Genomic DNA, 22,500 nt, shown 5'->3' on the forward strand with positions numbered 1-22,500 from the left:
GCCAAGGAGCCTCCCCGCATAGCAATCGGGGTGTGAGGTTACGGATGCAGCATTGATAGCAATCGAGGTGTGAGGCGAAGGATGCAGAAGTGAGAGCCGAGGGATGTAGCAGAGATAGCAATCGGGGTGTGTGATGCAGAAGAGATAGCAATCGAGGTGTGCGGTGGGAAGGGCCCAGCAGCCAGAATGCATGAAGCGACGGATGAAGCAGTGATGACAACCGGGCTGTGAGGAGAGGAGGGATGCAGCCAAGAAAGCAATCAGGGCTCGAGGCAAGGGATGCATCAAGGATAGCAATCATGTTGTGAGGCGAGATTCCAAAGGCTAAACGTGAGAGGCTGCAGGGTCGACTCAGAGAGGTCTATGCATGTGAGAGGCTGAAAGCAAGGTCGACTCGGAGCGGTCTATGCATCGGGCGCGCTTGGGGCGACTACCAGTGCCAACCCCTTATCCCGCGACGCGTCCGACAAAGAGAACGTTCCAAGGCGGCAGAGGAGGTTACCAGCCGAAGGATGCAGTAGCAATAACAGGTATAGTTCCGCGGCGGCCGAGAAGACTCACCGCATAGGAATCGGGATGCGAGGCGAGGGATGCGGCGGGAAGGCCCCGACGGCTAAACGGAAGAGGCTGCAGGGCCGCCTCGGAATGGTCCAAGCATCGGATGCGATTGGGACGACTACCAGTGCCAACCCCTTATCCCGCGATGCGTCCGATACACAGATAGTTCCAAGGCGGCCGAGGAGCCTCACCGCATATCAATCGGGGTGCGAGGCGAGGGATGGGGCGGGAAGGCCCCAACGGCTAGACGGAAGAGGCTTCAGGGCCACCTCGGAATGGTCCAAGCATCGGACGCGCTTGGGGCGACTGCCAGTGCCAACCCCTTATCCCGCGATGCGTCCGATACACAGATGGTTCCAAGGCGGCCGAGGAGCCTCACCGCATAGCAATCGGGGGTGCGAGGCGAGGGATGGGGCGGGAAGGCCCCAACGGCTAGACGGAAGAGGCTTCAGGGCCGCCTAGGAATGGTCCAAGCATCGGACACGCTTGGGGCGACTACCAGTGACAGCCCCCTATCCCGCGATGCGTCCGATACGAAGATGGTTCCAAGGCGGCCGAGGAGCCTCACCGCATAGCAATCGGGGTGCGAGGTGGGGGATGCGGCGAGATGGCCCCAACGGCTAGACGGAAGAGGCCACAGGGCCGCGTCGGAATAGTCCAAGCATTGGACGCGCTTGGGGCGACTACCAGTGACAACCCCTTATCCCGCGATGCGTCCGATACGAAGATAGTTCCAAGGCGGCCGAGGAGCCTCACCGCATAGCAATCGGGGTGCGAGGTGGGGGATGCGGCGAGATGGCCCCAACGGCTAGACGGAAGAGGCTGCAGGGCCGCCTCGGAATAGTCCAAGCATCGGACGCGCTTGGGGCCACTACCAGTGACAACCCCTTATCCCGCGATGCGTCCGATACGAAGATAGTTCCAAGGCGGCCGAAGAGCCTCACCGCATAGCAATCGGGGTGCGAGGTGGGGGATGCGGCGAGATGGCCCCAACGGCTAGACGGAAGAGGCCACAGGGCCGCCTCGGAATAGTCCAAGCATCGGACGCGCTTGGGGCGACTACCAGTGACAACCCCTTATCCCGCGATGCGTCCGATACGAAGATAGTTCCCAGGCGGCCGAGGAGCCTCACCGCATAGCAATCGGGGTGCGAGGCGAGGGATGCGGCGAGATGGCCCCAAAGGCTAGACGGAAGAGGCTGCAGGGCTGCCTCGGAATAGTCCAAGCATCGGACGCGCTTGGGGCGACTACCACTGCCAACCCCTTATCCCGCGATGCGTCCGATACACAGATAGTTCCGAGGCGGCCGAGGAGGTGGGGGATGCAGCGAGATGGCCCCAACGGCTAGACGGAAGAGGCTGCAGGGCCGCCTCGGAATAGTCCAAGCATCGGACGCGCTTGGGGCGACTACCAGTGACAACCCCTTATCCCGCGATGCGTCCGATACACAGATAGTTCCGAGGCGGCCAAGGAGCCTCACCGCATAGCAATCGTGGTGCGAGGTGGGGGATGCGGCGAGATGGCCCCAACGGCTAGACGGAAGAGGCTGCAGGGCCGCCTCGGAATGGTCCAAGCATCGGATGCGCTTGGGGCGACTACCACTGCCAACCCCTTATCCCGCGATGCGTCCGATACACAGATAGTTCCAAGGCGGCCGAGGAGCCTCACAGCATAGCAATCAGGGTGCGAGGCGAGGGATGCGGCGAGAAAGCCCCAACGGCTAGAGGGAAGAGGCTTCAGGTCCGCCTCGGAATGGTCCAAGCATCGGACGCGCTTGGGGCGACTACCAGTGACAACCCCTTATCCCGCGACGCGTCCGATACACAGATAGTTCCAAGGCGGCCGAGGAGCCTCACCGCATAGCAATCGGGGTGCGAGGCGAGGGATGCGGCGAGAAGGACCCAACGGCTACACGGAAGAGGCTTCGGGGCCGCCTCGGAATGGTCCAAGCATCGGACGCGCTTGGGGCGACTACCAGTGACAACCCCTTATCCCGCGACGCGTCCGATACACAGATAGTTCCAAGGCGGCCGAGGAGCCTCACCGCATAGCAATCGGGGTGCGAGGCGAGGGATGCGGCGAGAAGGACCCAACGGCTACACGGAAGAGGCTTCGGGGCCGCCTCGGAATGGTCCAAGCATCGGACGCGCTTGGGGCGACTACCAGTGACAACCCCTTATCCCGCGACGCGTCCGATACACAGATAGTTCCAAGGCGGCCGAGGAGCCTCACCGCATAGCAATCGGGGTGCGAGGCGAGGGATGCGGCGAGAAGGACCCAACGGCTAGACGGAAGAGGCTTCGGGTCCGCCTCGGAATGGTCCAAGCATCGGACGCGCTTGGGGCGACTACCAGTGACAACCCCTTATCCCGCGATGCGTCCGATACACAGATAGTTCCAAGGCGGCCGAGGAGCCTCACCGCATAGCAATCGGGGTGCGAGGCGAGGGATGCGGCGAGAAGGACCCAACGGCTAGACGGAAGAGGCTTCGGGTCCGCCTCGGAATGGTCCAAGCATCGGACGCGCTTGGGGCGACTACCAGTGACAACCCCTTATCCCGCGACGCGTCCGATACACAGATAGTTCCAAGGCGGCCGAGGAGCCTCACCGCATAGCAATCGGGGTGCGAGGCGAGGGATGCGGCGAGAAGGACCCAACGGCTAGACGGAAGAGGCTTCGGGTCCGCCTCGGAATGGTCCAAGCATCGGACGCGCTTGGGGCGACTACCAGTGACAACCCCTTATCCCGCGACGCGTCCGATACACAGATAGTTCCGAGGCGGCCGAGGAGCCTCACCGCATAGCAATCGGGGTGCGAGGCGAAGGATGCGGCGAGAAGGACCCAACGGCTAGACGGAAGAGGCTTCGGGTCCGCCTCGGAATGGTCCAAGCATCGGACGCGCTTGGGGCGACTACCAGTGACAACCCCTTATCCCGCGACGCGTCCGATACACAGATAGTTCCAAGGCGGCCGAGGAGCCTCACCGCATAGCAATCGGGGTGCGAGGCGAGGGATGCGGCGAGAAGGACCCAACGGCTAGACGGAAGAGGCTTCAGGGCCGCCTCGGAATGGTCCAAGCATCGAACGCGCTTGGGGCGACTACCAGTGACAACCCCTTATCCCGCGACGCGTCCGATACACAGATAGTTCCGAGGCGGCCGAGGAGCCTCACCGCATAGCAATCGGGGTGCGAGGCGAGGGATGCGGCGAGAAGGACCCAACGGCTAGACGGAAGAGGCTTCAGGGCCGCCTCGGAATGGTCCAAGCATCGGACGCGCTTGGGGCGACTACCAGTGACAACCCCTTATCCCGCGACGCGTCCGATACACAGATAGTTCCGAGGCGGCCGAGGAGCCTCACCGCATAGCAATCGGGGTGCGAGGCGAGGGATGCGGCGAGAAGGACCCAACGGCTAGACGGAAGAGGCTTCAGGGCCGCCTCGGAATGGTCCAAGCATCGGACGCGCTTGGGGCGACTACCAATGACAACCCCTTATCCCGCGACGCGTCCGATACACAGATAGTTCCGAGGCGGCCGAGGAGCCTCACCGCATAGCAATCGGGGTGCGAGGCAAGGGATGCGGCGAGAAGGACCCAACGGCTAGACGGAAGAGGCTTCAGGGCCGCCTCGGAATGGTCCAAGCATCGGACGCGCTTGGGGCGACTACCAGTGACAACCCCTTATCCCGCGACGCGTCCGATACACAGATAGTTCCGAGGCGGCCGAGGAGCCTCACCGCATAGCAATCGGGGTGCGAGGCGAGGGATGCGGCGAGAAGGACCCAACGGCTAGACGGAAGAGGCTTCAGGGCCGCCTCGAAATGGTCCAAGCATCGGACGCGCTTGGGGCGACTACCGTTGCCAACCCCTTATCCCGCGATGCGTCTGATACACAGATAGTTCCGAGGCGGCCGAGGAGCCTCACCGCATAGCAATCGGGTTGCGAGGCAGATTATTGGGAAGGGAACCCCCTGGGATGCGGCTCAAGCAGTGCCCAAAGGGACTGGAATGCGGAATCACATCGAGAGACCCAAATGCTATACGAGGGCTCAAATCGAATTATCGATTTGGCCACGACATGGACGCATCGGAACGACTACCTTTGCCGAACCACTCGCAATTGCATCCATACCGAAACCAATAGACATTTCCGTTAGAGCCCTCGCATAGCATTCGGGAATCTCGCATGCCCCTCTAAATCGACCAATGCTGGCGCTCAATGAAAATCCGAGCGCTACCACCGTTCGAGCGCCAGCATTGGTCGAGTTAGAGGGGCACGGGGGAGAATGCTCCAGTCAACACCTCCCCTATATAAGTTATTTGTCCGATTCTCGCACAACCGTAGTCTGCCTCGTCGAATCAAACAACGGTCCCAGATTCCGACTTCCGTTCCGTAGAGACCCAAAAGCTAGATGGAGGCTCGCAAGAAAGAGAGTCGGCGCATAGCAATCGGGTTTCTCGAACGTTTAGGGACCGAGCTCACTTGCGGATAGGGCAAAATCCGCCAAGCAACCCAAAAGCTAGACGGGGGCTCGAATCGAATCGCCTAGGCGGCCACAACAACGACGTGTTGGATCGACTACCAGTGCCAAACCATTCAGCAAGACTAGTCTGTGTCGAGGCCGGATAGAGATTCTCAGAGAGCGCCCGCATAGCATTTAGGAGACCTGCCGCGTCCCTCACACTCGACAAATGGTGGTGCACGTTTATAAATCCGAGCGATCCCAACCCTTTCAAGCACCAACATCGGTCGAGATAGAGGGGCACGGAGGGGGCTGCGTGAGACAACACAGTCCCCTATATAAGTTATTTGTCCGATTCTCACACATCCGAAGAATGGTCATCAAATCGGACAACAGCCCAAACTTCCGACTTCCGTCCCAGAAAGCCCAAGAGCTATCTAAAACGTTCATGGCCGGAACTCGATCGCGGCTATACCAGTCCGCCAAGCAACCCAAAAGCTAGACTGGAGCTCTAGTCGAATCACCTCTGTGGCCATTGCAAGGACGTGTTGGAGCGACTACCATTGCCGAACCATTCCGCAGGTCGAGTCCATACCAAGGCCGCATAGAGATTCACGATGAGCTCCTGCATAGCAATCAGGAGACTTGCCGTGTCCATCACAATCGATAAATCCTGGTGCAAGATTTTTGCATCCGAGCGCTCCAACCAGTCGAGCACCAGCATCAATCGACATAAACGGGCACGGGGGGAGGATGCTCGAGAACACTACCTCCCCTATATAAGTTATTTGTCCGATTCTCAAGCAGCCGAAGTCTGGTCATCGAATCGGGTCAAAGACCACAACTTCCGACTTTACCCACAATGCAAGTCATCGAATCGAACATCGGCCCCCGAGTCGGACTCCATGCGTATGTCAGGTCATCGGACCCAAATTCCGCCTTCCTGCGCATGGCGGGCCATCAATATCAACTCGGTCATCGGACCCAAACTCCGCCTTTTTGCGTATGGCACGCCTTCAAATCGGTCATCGGACCCAAATTCCGCCTTCCTGTGCATGGCGGGCCATCAACATCAACTCGGTCATCGGACCCAAATTCCGCCTTTCTGCGCATGGCACGCCATCAACTCGGTCATCGGACCCAAATTCCGCCTTCCTGCGCATGGCAGGTCATCGGACACAAATTCAGACCTCGCCAATATGCCTACGTATCGAATCGGTCATCGGACCCAACTTCCGACTTCATCCATACTGTAGGGTCTTTGAGGTTGGCGCGGTGCGCTCAACCCAGGGAGTCGACCCATCGAAGCATACACCTCCCCTATATAAGCTATTTGTCCGATTCCCACACCTGTGTAGTTTGCACCTCTGACCAGGACATCGACCCCAACTTCCGAACTCGACTGCAACGACGGCACCAGCGCCTTGGTGCGCACCTTGCGACGCACAGTCCCAACATTCGCCTTCCTGCACATGGCAGGTCATCGGACCCAAATTCCGACCTCGCGAGTATGCCTACATATCGAATCGGTCATCGGACCCAACTTCCGACTTCATCCATACCGTAGGGTCTTTGAGGTTGGCGCGGTGCGCTCAACCCGGGGAGTCGACCCAACGAAGCATACACCTCCCCTATATAAGCTATTTGTCCGATTCCCACACCTGTGTAGTTTGCACCTCCGATCAAGACATCGACCCCAACTTCCGAACTCGCCTCCAACGACCGAACCAGCGCCTTGGTGCGCACCTTGCAACGCACAGTGCCAACATTCGCCTTCCTGCACGTGGCAGGTCATCGGACCCAAATTCCGACCTCGCGAGTATGCCTACATATCGAATCGGTCATCGGACCCAACTTCCGACTTCATCCATACCGTAGGGTCTTTGAGGTTGGCGCGGTGCGCTCAACCCGGGGAGTCGACCCAACGAAGCATACACCTCCCCTATATAAGCTATTTGTCCGATTCCCACACCTGTGTAGCTTGCACCTCCGATCAGGACATCGACCCCAACTTCCGAACTCGACTAAAAAGACCGCACCAGCGCCTTGGTGTGCACCTTGCAACGCACAGTGTCAACATTCGCCTTCCTGCACATGGCAGGTCATCGGACCCAAATTCCGACCTCATGAGCATACCTACTAATCGAATTGGTCATCGGACCCAACTTCCGACTTCATCCATACCGTAGGGTCTTTGAGGTTGGCGCGGTGCGCTCAACCTGGGGAGTCGACCCATCGAAGCATACACCTCCCCTATATAAGCTATTTGTCCGATTCCGACACCTGTGTAGTTTGCACCTCCGCTCAGGACATCGACCCCAACTTCCGAACTCGCCTGCAACGACCGAACCAGCGCCTTGGTGCGCACCAAAAGTGCGCACTTTTGGAGGGCACTTTTGTGCGCTCCAAAGGTGCGCACTTTTGGAGGGCACTTTTCTGCGCTCCAAAGGTGCGCACTTTTGGAGGGCACTTTTTGGAGGGCACTTTTCTGCGCTCCAAAGGTGCGCACTTTTGGAGGGCACTTTTTGGAGGGCACTTTTCTGCGCTCCAAAGGTGCGCACTTTTGGAGGGCACTTTTTGGAGGGCACTTTTCTGCGCTCCAAAGGTGCGCACTTTTGGAGGGCACTTTTTGGAGGGCACTTTTCTGCGCTCCAAAGGTGCGCACTTTTGGAGGGCACTTTTTGGAGGGCACTTTTCTGCGCTCCAAAGGTGCGCACTTTTGGAGGGCACTTTTTGGAGGGCACTTTTCTGCGCTCCAAAGGTGCGCACTTTTGGAGGGCACTTTTTGGAGGGCACTTTTCTGCGCTCCAAAGGTGCGCACTTTTGGAGGGCACTTTTTGGAGGGCACTTTTCTGCGCTCCAAAGGTGCGCACTTTTGGAGGGCACTTTTTGGAGGGCACTTTTCTGCGCTCCAAAGGTGCGCACTTTTGGAGGGCACTTTTGTGCACTCCAAAGGTGCGCACTTTTGGAGGGCACTTTTCCTGTGCTCCAAAGGTGCACACCTAGGTGAGCACCTTCGACCACACCTTGTAGCACACCAAACTCTGACTTTCGACTTCATCCGCAATGCAGGGTCTTTGAGGTTGGCGCAATGCGCACAACCAGGGGAGTCGACCCATCAAACCCAACACCTCCCCTATATAAGCTATTTGTCTGATTCTCATACATGCGTAGCCTGCAGGAGCAATTAGGACATCGACCCCAACTTTCGGCTTCTAAACGAAAACAAGGTCTTTGAGGTTGGTGTAATGCGAACAACTAGGGGAGTCAACCCATCAAACCCAACACCTCCCCTATATAAGCTATTTGTCTGATTCTCATACATGTGTAGTCTACAGGAGCAATTAGGACATCGACCCCAACTTTTGACTTCTTAACGAAAACAAGGTCTTTGAGGTTGACGTAATGCGCACAACCAGGGGAGTCGACCCATCAAACCCAACACCTCCCCTATATAAGCTATTTGTCCGATTCTCATACATGTGTAGCCTGCAGGAGCCATTAGGACATTGACCCCAACTTTTGACTTCTTAACGAAAACAAGGTCTTTGAGGTTGGCGTAATGCGCACAACCAAGGGAGTTGACCCATCAAACCCAACACCTCCCCTATATAAGCTATTTGTCTGATTCTCATACATGTGTAGCCTGCAACAACGATTAGGACATCCACCCCAACTTCTGAATTCGTCTGCGTTGACCGCACCAAAGGTGCATGCCTTGGTGCTCACCAAAATCCGACTTCCGACTTCTTCTGCTATGCGGGGTCTTTGAGGTTGGCGCAGTGCGCACAACCAGGGGAGTCAACCCACCGAATGCAACACCTCCCCTATATAAGCTATTTGTCTGATTCTCATACATGCGTAGACTGCAGCAATGATTAGGACATCCACCCCAACTTTTGACTTCTTAAACAAGACAGGGTCTTTGAAGTTGGTGCAGTGCACACAACCAGGGGAGTCGACCCATCAAACGCAACACCTCCCCTATATAAAGCTATTTGTCCGATTCTCATACGTGTAGTCTGCAGCAGCGATTAGGACATCGACCCCAACTTCCGAATTCGTTTGCATTGACCGCACCAAAGGTGCACGCCTTGGTGTGCACCCTGGAGTGCACTTTGGTGCTCACCTCGGTGCACACTTTGGTGTGCACCTCGGTGTGCACCAAAGGTGCGCACCTTGGAGCGCACCAAAGGTGTACACTTTGGAGCGCACCACATAGGGTCTTTGAGAGGTTGGCGCAGTGCGCACACCAAGGTGGGTGTTGAGGTGCGTGCCGAGGTGGGTGGGTGCTAGGGTGCGCTCCATGGTGGGTGCCAGGGTGGGTGCGTGCTAGGGTGGATTCCAAAGAGGGTCATAGGGTGGGTGCCAAGGTGGGTTGGTGATATAGTGGGTTCAAAGGTGGGTACTAGGGTGGGTTCCAAGGTGGGTCACAAGTTGGGTGCCAGGATGCGTGGGTGTTAGGTTGGGTGCCAAGGTGGGCTCCTGCGTGGGTGGGTGCTAGGGTGGGTTTCAAGGTGGACGCGAGGGCGGGTGCCAAGGTGGGTAACAAGTTGGGTGTTAGGATGGGTGAGTGCTAGAGTGGGTGCCAAGGTGGGTGGGTGCTAAGGTGGATGCCAAGGTGGTTCACAGGGTGGGTGGGTTCTAGGGTGAGTTCCAAGGTGGGTCACAGGTTCAGTGCTAGGGTGGGTGTCAAGGCGGGTGTCGAGGTGCCTGGGTGCTAGGGTGTGGATGCCAATGTGGGTCATAGGGTGGGTACTAGGGTGGGCTGCAATGTGGGTGCCAAGGTGGGTAACATGCTCGGTGGGTTCTAAATTGGGTGCCAGGGTGGGTGTGCACCCACCTTGCCCGAGGTGGGTGCCAAGGTGCCAGTGTGGGTGGGTGCTAAGGTGGATGCCAAGGTGGGTGAGAAGGTGGGTGATAGGTTGAGTGGTAGGATGGGTGGGTGCCAAGATGGGTCACAGGGTGGGTGCAAGGGTGGGTAGGTGCTAGGGTTGGTGTCAGGGTGGGTGGGTGCTAGGTTGGGTTCCAAGGTGGGTGCGAGGGTGAGTGTCAAGGTGGGTCACAGGTTAGGTGCTAGGATGGGTGAGTGCTAGGGTGCAAAGGTGCCAGGGTGGGTGCTAGGATGGGTCGATGCTAGGGTGAGTGGCAAGGTGGGTCCACAAGTGTCAAGGTGGGTGCCGAGGTGGGTGCCAAGTCGGCGACTGCTATGGTGGATGCCAAGGTGGGTCACGGGGTGGGTGCCAAGTTGCTAGGTTGGGTTCCAAGGTGGGTGCCAACGTGGGTGCTAGGGTGCGTGGGTTAAAGGGTGTGTCACAACGTGGGTGCCAGGATGGGTGCGCACCCACACTGGCCAAGACGGGTGCGGGTGCAAGGTTGGGTTCCAAGCCCGGTCACAGGCTGGGTGCTAGGATGGGTGGGTGCCAAGGTGGGCACCAGGGTGGGTGCACCCACCCTGGCCAAGGTGGGTCACGGGGTGGGTCCTAGGGTGGGTAACGGGGTGGGTACTAAGGTGCGTGCCAAGGTGGGTCATAGGGTGGGTGCCAAGGTGGGCACCAGGGTGGGTGTGCACCAACCCTAGCCAGGGTAGGTCACGGGGTGGTTGTCGGGGTGGGCGTCAAGGAGCCAAGGTGGGTGGCAAGTAGCCAAGTTGCGTGCCAAGGTGGGTGTCGGGGTGGGTGCCAAGGATCCAAGGTGGGTGCCAAGGAACCAAGGTGGGTGTCTGGGTGGGTGCCGAGGTGGGAGCCAGGGTGGGTCCCAAGGTGAGTGCAAAGGTGGGTGCCAGGGTCAAGGTGAGTGCCAATGTGGGTTCCAAGGTGCCAGGGTCAGGGTGAGTGCCAATGTGGGTTCAAAGGTGCTAAGTTGGGTGCGAGGTTGGGTGCGAGGGTGGGTGGGTGCCAAGGTGTGCTAGGTGGAAGCCCGGGTGGGTCGGCATCCCATGGGTGTCGAGTTGGGTGCCTGATGGGTGCTTCTTGTCAAGTTTTAGTCGTCGGGACTCATTTCGAGCCTTAGAGGTCGTTTCTTGTCCGGTTGCCCTGTCTTCGACCTGGGAACCCAATTTTGGTCCTCGGGTCCCATTTTTTTTTGTCTCGCATCCCACTTTTGGCCTGTGGCCTTTTCGGGGTCGATTCTCGTTTTGGGCATCAGAGCATGTTTCTTCTCCTAAAACCCAATATTTGTTTATTAAGTCTCGGAACACATTTTTGTTCTCGTGGACCCATCATGGGTCTTGGAACGCATTTGTGGTCCTTGGGTCCCATTTTGCATCCCGAAACTTGTGTTTTGGTGCTTGATCCCTATTTTGGGTGCCCACCTTGCACCAAGTGCGCACCCGGGGCAAACCGAGCGCCTTGGTGCACCGGGGCAAGATCGAGCGTGCACCCGAGGCGCCCCGAACATGCACCAAGGTGCACTCGGCCCACATGTGAGCGCAGGTCGTTGCGCCCGAGGTGGTGTGTGGGCACCGCGTTGCAGACGGGACACTGCACGCACACGACGCCCCCTCCAGGTGCACGCACGTAGGCCGGGCCGGGTGCACACCCGACGCCCTAGCAAGGTGCGCGCACCCGGGCAGGGCTCACACTTGGCGAACGGGGCGCACTTCGCGAGGGAGGGTGTGCACCTCGACGGGGGTGGGTGGCCGGGGTGGATTCGCACGTGGGTCGCGGTTTGCTAAGTACACACTGCGACAAGCTCATAACGGGTGCGATCATACCAGCATTAGTGCACCGGATCCCATCAGAACTCCGCAGTTAAGCGCGCTTGGGCCGGAGTAGTACTGGGATGGGTGACCTCCCGGGAAGTCCCGGTGTTGCACCCTTTTTTAGTTTTTCGCCGGGCGTCGCAATGCTATTTGAATAAACCTTTTGCCCGTTTGCGTTCTCGTCGGGGCCGGGCCGGGCCGGGGTGCGCTGCCCGCACTACCGCGCGCGCGGGGGCGACACCGAGCGCGCACCCGAGGCGCCCCGAGCACACAGGCCACGGTGCAACCCGGGCGTTGTGCGCGCACCCCGGTGCGCCCGAGGTGCTGCGCGCGCACCCAGGTGAAATCGGTGTGCACCTCGGCCAGTGCGCGCTCGGTCGAGTCGCGCACGTTGGCCGAGGTGCACGGTGATGTTTCTTACTCTAAGGTTCCGCACCAGACGCCCGGGACAGGTGAGCGAAGCTGGGCGGGGCCGGGTGCGCGGCCGGGGCAGGTGCACGCAGCTGGAGAGAGCTTTGGAGCACACTTCGGAGCGCACCAATGATGCGCTCCATTCAAAAGTTTCCTGAAAAGGCAAAAAAAGTTGAGATTATAGAATTTCCCACTTGAGAGATTGTAAAAAAAAAAAATTTAAAATGAAGGAAACGCGGGTGCCAAGGTGTGCGCAGCCCAGCCAAGGTGTGCGCACCAAGGCGCCCACCCTGGCGAAGGTGCACGCAAGGTGCGCACCCGAGGCAAACCGGACAATTAACCCAACTTTCGACTTCGCGCGCACCTTGGAGCGCACTTCGGAGCGCTCCTTGGTGCGCACCAATCTTGGGCACCTCGGAGTGCACCATGGCGCCCACCAAGGTGCGCACCCGGGGCAAACCGAGCTCCGACTTCGTGCGCACCTTGGAGCGCACGAAAGGTGCGCACCATGGCGCCCACCAAGGTGCGCAGCCCAGCCAAGGCGTGCGCATCAAGGTGCGCACCCTGGCGAAGGTGCGCACCCGGGGCAAACCGAGCTCCGACTTCGTGCGCACCTTGGAGCGCACAAAAGGTGCGCAACCCAGCCAAGGTGTGCGCACCCCGGTCAAACCGAGCTCCGAATCGTGCGCACCAGAGGTGCACGCCATCGTGCGCACCTTGGAGCACACTTCGGAGCCCTCCTTGGTGCGCGCCGATGTTGCGCACCTCGGAGCGCACCCGGGGAAAACAATGCAATTAACCCGACTTTCGACTTCGTGGGCACCTCGGAGCGCTCTCGGGTTCGCACCTCGGAGCACACCGAGGTGCGCACCTTTGATGCGCTGCCTTCACCAATTTCCAGAAAAGGCAAGAAAACATTGAGAAGGTGTGCGCACCGAGGTGCCCACCCTGGCGAAGGTGCACGCGAGGTGCGCACCCGGGGCAAACCGGGCTCCGACTTCGTGCACGCCGCACCTTGGAGCACACTTCGGAGCGCTCCTTGGTGCGCACCAGGGCGCGCAACCCAGCCGAGGTGCCCACCCCGGCGAAGGTGCACGCGAGGTGCGCACCCGGGGCAAACCGGGCTCCGACTTCGTGCACGCCATGGTGCCCACCGCGGCGAAGGTGCACGCGAGGTGCGCACCCGGGGCAAACCGGGCTCCGACTTCGTGCACGCCGCACCTTGGAGCACACTTCGGAGCGCTCCTTGGTGCGCACCATGGTGCCCACCAGGGCGCGCAACCCCGCCGAAGGTGCACGCGAGGTGCGCACCCGGGGCAAACCGGGCTCCGACTTCGTGCACGCCGCACCTTGGAGCACACTTCGGAGCGCTCCTTGGTGCGCACCATGGTGCCCACCAGGGCGCGCAACCCCGCCGAAGGTGCACGCGAGGTGCGCACCCGGGGCAAACCGGGCTCCGACTTCGTGCACGCCATGGTGCGCACCGCGGCGAAGGTGCGCACCCGGGGCAAACCGGGCTCCGACTTCGTGCACGCCGCACCTTGGAGCACACTTCGGAGCGCTCCTTGGTGCGCACCAGGGCGCGCAACCCAGCCGAGGTGCCCACCCCGGCGAAGGTGCACGCGAGGTGCGTACCCGGGGCAAACCGGGCTCCGACTTCGTGCACGCCGCACCTTGGAGCACACTTCGGAGCGCTCCTTGGTGCGCACCATGGTGCCCACCAGGCCGCGCAACCCAGCCAAGGTGTGCGCACCAAGGTGCACGCGAGGTGCGCACCCGGGGCAAACCGGGGTCCGACTTCGTGCACGCCGCACCTTGGAGCACACATCGGGGCGCTCCCGGGTTCGCACCGGCGTTGCGCACCGTGGTGGGCACCTCGGAGCACACCAAGGTGGGCAGCGAGGTGCGCACCTTTGATGCGATGCCTTCACTAATTTCCATAAAAGGCAAAAAAAAAACGAGATTTTAAAATTTCCGTTTTGAAAGATAGTGAGAAAAAGGGAATGCTGGTGCCATCTTGAGCCCGCCCTGGTGCGCAGCCCAGCCAAGGTGTGCGCACCAAGGTGCCCACCCTGGCGAAGGTGCGCGCCCGGGCAATTAACCCAACTTCCAACTTCGCGCGCGCCAGGGTGGGAGCGCACCCAACAACCGGGCCTGGGAAGAGCCAATGCGAGAAACCCCACCAAACGCTCTGACAAAAAAAGAGGGGGCGCTCCAGTAACCCCGCTTCGGAGCGCACCCTGGGCAAACCCAGCCAAGGTGCCCACCCCGGCCAAGGTGCAGGCGAGGTGCGCACCCGGGGCAAACCGGGCTCCGACAACGTGCACGCCGCACCTTGGAGCACACTTCGTAGCGCTCCCGGGTGCGCACCTCAGAGCACACCAAGGTGGGCAGCGAGGTGCGCACCTTTGATGCGCTGCCTTCACTAATTTCCAGAAAAGGCAAAAAAAAAAGGAGATTTTAAAATTTCCGTTTTGAAAGATAGTGAAAAAAACGGAACGCGCGTGCCATCTTGAGCCCGCCCTGGTGCGCAGCCCAGGTAAGGTGCCCACCCTGGCAAAGGTGCGCACCCGGGCAATTAACCCTACTTCCGACTTCGTGCGCGCCAGGGTGGCAACCGGGCCTCGGAAGAGCCAATGCGAGAAACCCCACCAAACGCTCCGACAAAAAAAGAGGCGGCGCTCCAATAACCCCGCTTCGGAGCGCAGCCGGGGCAAACCCAGCCAAGGTGCCCACCCCGACGAAGGTGCACGCGAGGTGCGCACCCGGGGCAAACCGGGCTCCGACAACGTGCACGCAGCACCTTGGAGCACACTTCGAAGCACTCCCGGGTGCCCACCGGCGTTGCGCACCGTGGTGGGCAGCGAGGTGCGCACCTTTGATGCGCTGCCTTCACTAATTTCCAGAAAAAGGCAAAAAAAAATGAGATTTTAAAATTTCCATTTTGAAAGATAGTGAAAAAAAAGGAACGCGGGTGCCATCTTGAGCCCGCCCTGGTGCGCAGCCCAGGCAAGGCATGCGCACCAAGGTGCCCACCCGAGGTGCACACCCGGGGCAAACCGGGCTCCGACTTCGTGCAGGCCGCACCTTGGAGCACACTTCGGAGCGCTCCTTGGTGCGCACCATGGTGCCCACCAGGGCGCGCAACCCAGCCAAGGTCTGCACACCAAGGTGCCCACCCCGGCGAAGGTGCACGCGAGGTGCGCACCCGGGGCAAACCGGGCTCCGACTTCGTGCACGCCATGGTGCCCACCGCGGCGAAGGTGCACGCGAGGTGCGCACCCGGGGCAAACCGGGCTCCGACTTCGTGCACGCCGCACCTTGGAGCACACTTCGGAGCGCTCCTTGGTGCGCACCATGGTGCCCACCAGGGCGCGCAACCCAGCCAAGGTGTGCGCACCAAGGTGCACGCGAGGTGTGCACCCGGGGCAAACCGGGGTCCGACTTCGTGCACGCCGCACCTTGGAGCACACATCGGAGCGCTCCCAGGTTCGCACCAGCGTTGCGCACCTTTGATGCGCTGCCTTCACTAATTTCCAGAAAAGGCAAAAAAAAACGAGATTTTAAAATTTCCGTTCTGAAAGATAGTGAAAAAAACGGAACGCGGGTGCCATCTTGAGCCCTTCCTGGTGCGCACCCCAGGCAAGTTGTGCGCACCAAGGTGCCCACCCTGGCGGAGGTGCGCGCCCGGGGCAATCCGGGCTCCGACTTCGTGCACTGCATGGTGCCCACCAAGGCGCGCAACCCAGCCAAGGTGCCCACCGCAGCGAAGGTGCACGCGAGGTGCGCACGCGAGGTGCACACCCGGGGCAAACCGGGCTCCGACTTCGTGCACGCCGCACCTTGGAGCACACTTCAGAGCGCTCCTTGGTGCGCACCAGGGCGCGCAACCCAGCCGAGGTGCCCACCCCGGCGAAGGTGCACGCGAGGTGCGCACCCGGGGCAAACCGGGCTCCGACTTCGTGCACGCCATGGTGCCCACCGCGGCGAAGGTGCGCACCCGGGGCAAACCGGGCTCCGACTTCGTGCACGCCGCACCTTGGAGCACACTTCGGAGCGCTCCTTGGTGCGCACCATGGTGCCCACCAGGCCGCGCAACCCAGCCAAGGTGTGCGCACCAAGGTGCACGCGAGGTGCGCACCCGGGGCAAACCGGGGTCCGACTTCGTGCACGCCGCACCTTGGAGCACACATCGGGGCGCTCCCGGGTTCGCACCGGCGTTGCGCACCGTGGTGGGCACCTCGGAGCACACCAAGGTGGGCAGCGAGGTGCGCACCTTTGATGCGATGCCTTCACTAATTTCCATAAAAGGCAAAAAAAAAACGAGATTTTAAAATTTCCGTTTTGAAAGATAGTGAGAAAAAGGGAATGCTGGTGCCATCTTGAGCCCGCCCTGGTGCGCAGCCCAGCCAAGGTTTGCGCACCAAGGTGCCCACCCTGGCGAAGGTGCGCGCCCGGGCAATTAACCCAACTTCCAACTTCGCGCGCGCCAGGGTGGGAGCGCACCCAACAACCGGGCCTGGGAAGAGCCAATGCGAGAAACCCCACCAAACTCTCTGACAAAAAAAGAGGGGGCGCTCCAGTAACCCCGCTTCGGAGCGCACCCTGGGCAAACCCAGCCAAGGTGCCCACCCCGGCCAAGGTGCAGGCGAGGTGCGCACCCGGGGCAAACCGGGCTCCGACAACGTGCACGCCGCACCTTGGAGCACACTTCGTAGCGCTCCCGGGTGCGCACCTCAGAGCACACCAAGGTGGGCAGCGAGGTGCGCACCTTTGATGCGCTGCCTTCACTAATTTCCAGAAAAGGCAAAAAAAAAAGGAGATTTTAAAATTTCCGTTTTGAAAGATAGTGAAAAAAACGGAACGCGCGTGCCATCTTGAGCCCGCCCTGGTGCGCAGCCCAGGTAAGGTGCCACCCTGGCAAAGGTGCGCACCCGGGCAATTAACCCTACTTCCGACTTCGTGCGTGCCAGGGTGGCAACCGGGCCTCGGAAGAGCCAATGCGAGAAACCCCACCAAACGCTCCGACAAAAAAAGAGGCGGCGCTCCAATAACCCCGCTTCGGAGCGCAGCCGGGGCAAACCAAGCCAAGGTGCCCACCCCGACGAAGGTGCACGCGAGGTGCGCACCCGGGGCAAACCGGGCTCCGACAACGTGCACGCAGCACCTTGGAGCACACTTCGAAGCACTCCCGGGTGCCCACCGGCGTTGCGCACCGTGGTGGGCAGCGAGGTGCGCACCTTTGATGCGCTGCCTTCACTAATTTCCAGAAAAAGGCAAAAAAAAATGAGATTTTAAAATTTCCGTTTTGAAAGATAGTGAAAAAAAAGGAACGCGGGTGCCATCTTGAGCCCGCCCTGGTGCGCAGCCCAGGCAAGGCATGCGCACCAAGGTGCCCACCCGAGGTGCACACCCGGGGCAAACCGGGCTCCGACTTCGTGCAGGCCGCACCTTGGAGCACACTTCGGAGCGCTCCTTGGTGCGCACCATGGTGCCCACCAGGGCGCACCCGAGGCAAACCGGGCTCCGACTTCGTGCACGCCGCACCTTGGAGCACACATCGGAGCGCTCCCAGGTTCGCACCAGCGTTGCGCACCTTTGATGCGCTGCCTTCACTAATTTCCAGAAAAGGCAAAAAAAAACGATATTTTAAAATTTCCGTTCTGAAAGATAGTGAAAAAAACGGAACGCGGGTGCCATCTTGAGCCCTTCCTGATGCGCAGCCCAGGCAAGTTGTGCGCACCAAGGTGCCCACCCTGGCGGAGGTGCGCGCCCGGGGCAAACCGGGCTCCGACTTCGTGCACTGCATGGTGCCCACCAAGGCGCGCAACCCAGCCAAGGTGCCCACCGCAGCGAAGGTGCACGCGAGGTGCGCACCCGAGGTGCACACCCGGGGCAAACCGGGCTCCGACTTCGTGCACGCCGCACCTTGGAGCACACTTCAGAGCGCTCCTTGGTACGCACCAGGGCGCGCAACCCAGCCAAGGTGCTCACCCCGGCGAAGGTGCACGCGAGGTGCGCACCCGGGGCAAACCGGGCTCGGACTTCGTGCACGCCGCACCTTGGAGCACACATCGGAGCGCTCCCGGGTTCGCACCAGCATTGCGCACCTTTGATGCGCTGCCTTCACTAATTTCCAGAAAAGGCAAAAAAAAGAAAAAAATGAGATTTTAAAATTTCCGTTTTGAAAGATAGTGAAAAAAACGGAACGCGGGTGCCATCTTGAGCCCGCCCTGGTGTGCAGCCCAGGCAAGTTGTGCGCACCAAGGCACCCACCCTGGCCAAGGTGGGTCACGGGGTGGGTCCTAGGGTGGGTAACGGGGTGGGTACTAAGGTGCGTGCCAAGGTGGGTCATAGGGTGGGTGCCAAGGTGGGCACCAGGGTGGGTGTGCACCAACCCTAGCCAGGGTAGGTCACGGGGTGGTTGTCGGGGTGGGCGTCAAGGAGCCAAGGTGGGTGGCAAGTAGCCAAGTTGCGTGCCAAGGTGGGTGTCGGGGTGGGTGCCAAGGATCCAAGGTGGGTGCCAAGGAACCAAGGTGGGTGTCTGGGTGGGTGCCGAGGTGGGAGCCAGGGTGGGTCCCAAGGTGAGTGCAAAGGTGGGTGCCAGGGTCAAGGTGAGTGCCAATGTGGGTTCCAAGGTGCCAGGGTCAGGGTGAGTGCCAATGTGGGTTCAAAGGTGCTAAGTTGGGTGCGAGGTTGGGTGCGAGGGTGGGTGGGTGCCAAGGTGTGCTAGGTGGAAGCCCGGGTGGGTCGGCATCCCATGGGTGTCGAGTTGGGTGCCTGATGGGTGCTTCTTGTCAAGTTTTAGTCGTCGGGACTCATTTCGAGCCTTAGAGGTCGTTTCTTGTCCGGTTGCCCTGTCTTCGACCTGGGAACCCAATTTTGGTCCTCGGGTCCCATTTTTTTTTGTCTCGCATCCCACTTTTGGCCTGTGGCCTTTTTGGGGTCGATTCTCGTTTTGGGCATCAGAGCATGTTTCTTCTCCTAAAACCCAATATTTGTTTATTAAGTCTCGGAACACATTTTTGTTCTCGTGGACCCATCATGGGTCTTGGAACGCATTTGTGGTCCTTGGGTCCCATTTTGCATCCCGAAACTTGTGTTTTGGTGCTTGATCCCTATTTTGGGTGCCCACCTTGCACCAAGTGCGCACCCGGGGCAAACCGAGCGCCTTGGTGCACCGGGGCAAGATCGAGCGTGCACCCGAGGCGCCCCGAACATGCACCAAGGTGCACTCGGCCCACATGTGAGCGCAGGTCGTTGCGCCCGAGGTGGTGTGTGGGCACCGCGTTGCAGACGGGACACTGCACGCACACGACGCCCCCTCCAGGTGCACGCACGTAGGCCGGGCCGGGTGCACACCCGACGCCCTAGCAAGGTGCGCGCACCCGGGCAGGGCTCACACTTGGCGAACGGGGCGCACTTCGCGAGGGAGGGTGTGCACCTCGACGGGGGTGGGTGGCCGGGGTGGATTCGCACGTGGGTCGCGGTTTGCTAAGTACACACTGCGACAAGCTCATAACGGGTGCGATCATACCAGCGTTAGTGCACCGGATCCCATCAGAACTCCGCAGTTAAGCGCGCTTGGGCCGGAGTAGTACTGGGATGGGTGACCTCCCGGGAAGTCCCGGTGTTGCACCCTTTTTTAGTTTTTCGCCGGGCGTCGCAATGCTATTTGAATAAACCTTTTGCCCGTTTGCGTTCTCGTCGGGGCCGGGCCGGGCCGGGGTGCGCTGCCCGCACTACCGCGCGCGCGGGGGCGACACCGAGCGCGCACCCGAGGCGCCCCGAGCACACAGGCCACGGTGCAACCCGGGCGTTGTGCGCGCACCCCGGTGCGCCCGAGGTGCTGCGCGCGCACCCAGGTGAAATCGGTGTGCACCTCGGCCAGTGCGCGCTCGGTCGAGTCGCGCACGTTGGCCAAGGTGCACGGTGATGTTTCTTACTCTAAGGTTCCGCACCAGACGCCCGGGACAGGTGAGCGAAGCTGGGCGGGGCCGGGTGCGCGGCCGGGGCAGGTGCACGCAGCTGGAGAGAGCTTTGGAGCACACTTCGGAGCGCACCAATGATGCGCTCCATTCAAAAGTTTCCTGAAAAGGCAAAAAAAGTTGAGATTATAGAATTTCCCACTTGAGAGATTGTAAAAAAAAAAAATTTAAAATGAAGGAAACGCGGGTGCCAAGGTGTGCGCAGCCCAGCCAAGGTGTGCGCACCAAGGCGCCCACCCTGGCGAAGGTGCACGCAAGGTGCGCACCCGAGGCAAACCGGACAATTAACCCAACTTTCGACTTCGCGCGCACCTTGGAGCGCACTTCGGAGCGCTCCTTGGTGCGCACCAATCTTGGGCACCTCGGAGTGCACCATGGCGCCCACCAAGGTGCGCACCCGGGGCAAACCGAGCTCCGACTTCGTGCGCACCTTGGAGCGCACGAAAGGTGCGCACCATGGCGCCCACCAAGGTGCGCAGCCCAGCCAAGGCGTGCGCATCAAGGTGCGCACCCTGGCGAAGGTGCGCACCCGGGGCAAACCGAGCTCCGACTTCGTGCGCACCTTGGAGCGCACAAAAGGTGCGCAACCCAGCCAAGGTGTGCGCACCCCGGTCAAACCGAGCTCCGAATCGTGCGCACCAGAGGTGCACGCCATCGTGCGCACCTTGGAGCACACTTCGGAGCCCTCCTTGGTGCGCGCCGATGTTGCGCACCTCGGAGCGCACCCGGGGAAAACAATGCAATTAACCCGACTTTCGACTTCGTGGGCACCTCGGAGCGCTCTCGGGTTCGCACCTCGGAGCACACCGAGGTGCGCACCTTTGATGCGCTGCCTTCACCAATTTCCAGAAAAGGCAAGAAAACATTGAGAAGGTGTGCGCACCGAGGTGCCCACCCTGGCGAAGGTGCACGCGAGGTGCGCACCCGGGGCAAACCGGGCTCCGACTTCGTGCACGCCGCACCTTGGAGCACACTTCGGAGCGCTCCTTGGTGCGCACCAGGGCGCGCAACCCAGCCGAGGTGCCCACCCCGGCGAAGGTGCACGCGAGGTGCGCACCCGGGGCAAACCGGGCTCCGACTTCGTGCACGCCATGGTGCCCACCGCGGCGAAGGTGCACGCGAGGTGCGCACCCGGGGCAAACCGGGCTCCGACTTCGTGCACGCCGCACCTTGGAGCACACTTCGGAGCGCTCCTTGGTGCGCACCATGGTGCCCACCAGGGCGCGCAACCCCGCCGAAGGTGCACGCGAGGTGCGCACCCGGGGCAAACCGGGCTCCGACTTCGTGCACGCCGCACCTTGGAGCACACTTCGGAGCGCTCCTTGGTGCGCACCATGGTGCCCACCAGGGCGCGCAACCCCGCCGAAGGTGCACGCGAGGTGCGCACCCGGGGCAAACCGGGCTCCGACTTCGTGCACGCCATGGTGCGCACCGCGGCGAAGGTGCGCACCCGGGGCAAACCGGGCTCCGACTTCGTGCACGCCGCACCTTGGAGCACACTTCGGAGCGCTCCTTGGTGCGCACCAGGGCGCGCAACCCAGCCGAGGTGCCCACCCCGGCGAAGGTGCACGCGAGGTGCGTACCCGGGGCAAACCGGGCTCCGACTTCGTGCACGCCGCACCTTGGAGCACACTTCGGAGCGCTCCTTGGTGCGCACCATGGTGCCCACCAGGCCGCGCAACCCAGCCAAGGTGTGCGCACCAAGGTGCACGCGAGGTGCGCACCCGGGGCAAACCGGGGTCCGACTTCGTGCACGCCGCACCTTGGAGCACACATCGGGGCGCTCCCGGGTTCGCACCGGCGTTGCGCACCGTGGTGGGCACCTCGGAGCACACCAAGGTGGGCAGCGAGGTGCGCACCTTTGATGCGATGCCTTCACTAATTTCCATAAAAGGCAAAAAAAAAACGAGATTTTAAAATTTCCGTTTTGAAAGATAGTGAGAAAAAGGGAATGCTGGTGCCATCTTGAGCCCGCCCTGGTGCGCAGCCCAGCCAAGGTGTGCGCACCAAGGTGCCCACCCTGGCGAAGGTGCGCGCCCGGGCAATTAACCCAACTTCCAACTTCGCGCGCGCCAGGGTGGGAGCGCACCCAACAACCGGGCCTGGGAAGAGCCAATGCGAGAAACCCCACCAAACGCTCTGACAAAAAAAGAGGGGGCGCTCCAGTAACCCCGCTTCGGAGCGCACCCTGGGCAAACCCAGCCAAGGTGCCCACCCCGGCCAAGGTGCAGGCGAGGTGCGCACCCGGGGCAAACCGGGCTCCGACAACGTGCACGCCGCACCTTGGAGCACACTTCGTAGCGCTCCCGGGTGCGCACCTCAGAGCACACCAAGGTGGGCAGCGAGGTGCGCACCTTTGATGCGCTGCCTTCACTAAT

At 60.9% G+C, this 22,500-nt stretch overlaps 2 non-coding genes across 2 annotated transcripts; both read left to right on the forward strand.

Annotated features, from left to right (window-relative positions):
- Nucleotides 1–11,721: 11,721 nt before the first annotated feature.
- On the forward strand, nucleotides 11,722–11,840 carry LOC131867033 (5S ribosomal RNA). The gene has a single exon (XR_009365630.1). It is a non-coding gene; the product is annotated as a 5S ribosomal RNA (ribosomal RNA).
- Nucleotides 11,841–19,657: 7,817 nt separating this feature from the next.
- Nucleotides 19,658–19,776, forward strand: LOC131867025 (5S ribosomal RNA). The gene has a single exon (XR_009365623.1). It is a non-coding gene; the product is annotated as a 5S ribosomal RNA (ribosomal RNA).
- The last annotated feature ends 2,724 nt before the right edge of the window (nucleotides 19,777–22,500 follow it).

The sequence above is a fragment of the Cryptomeria japonica genome, unplaced genomic scaffold (genome assembly GCF_030272615.1).
Source record: "Cryptomeria japonica unplaced genomic scaffold, Sugi_1.0 HiC_scaffold_162, whole genome shotgun sequence".
In the NCBI taxonomy this organism is placed as follows: domain Eukaryota; kingdom Viridiplantae; phylum Streptophyta; class Pinopsida; order Cupressales; family Cupressaceae; genus Cryptomeria; species Cryptomeria japonica.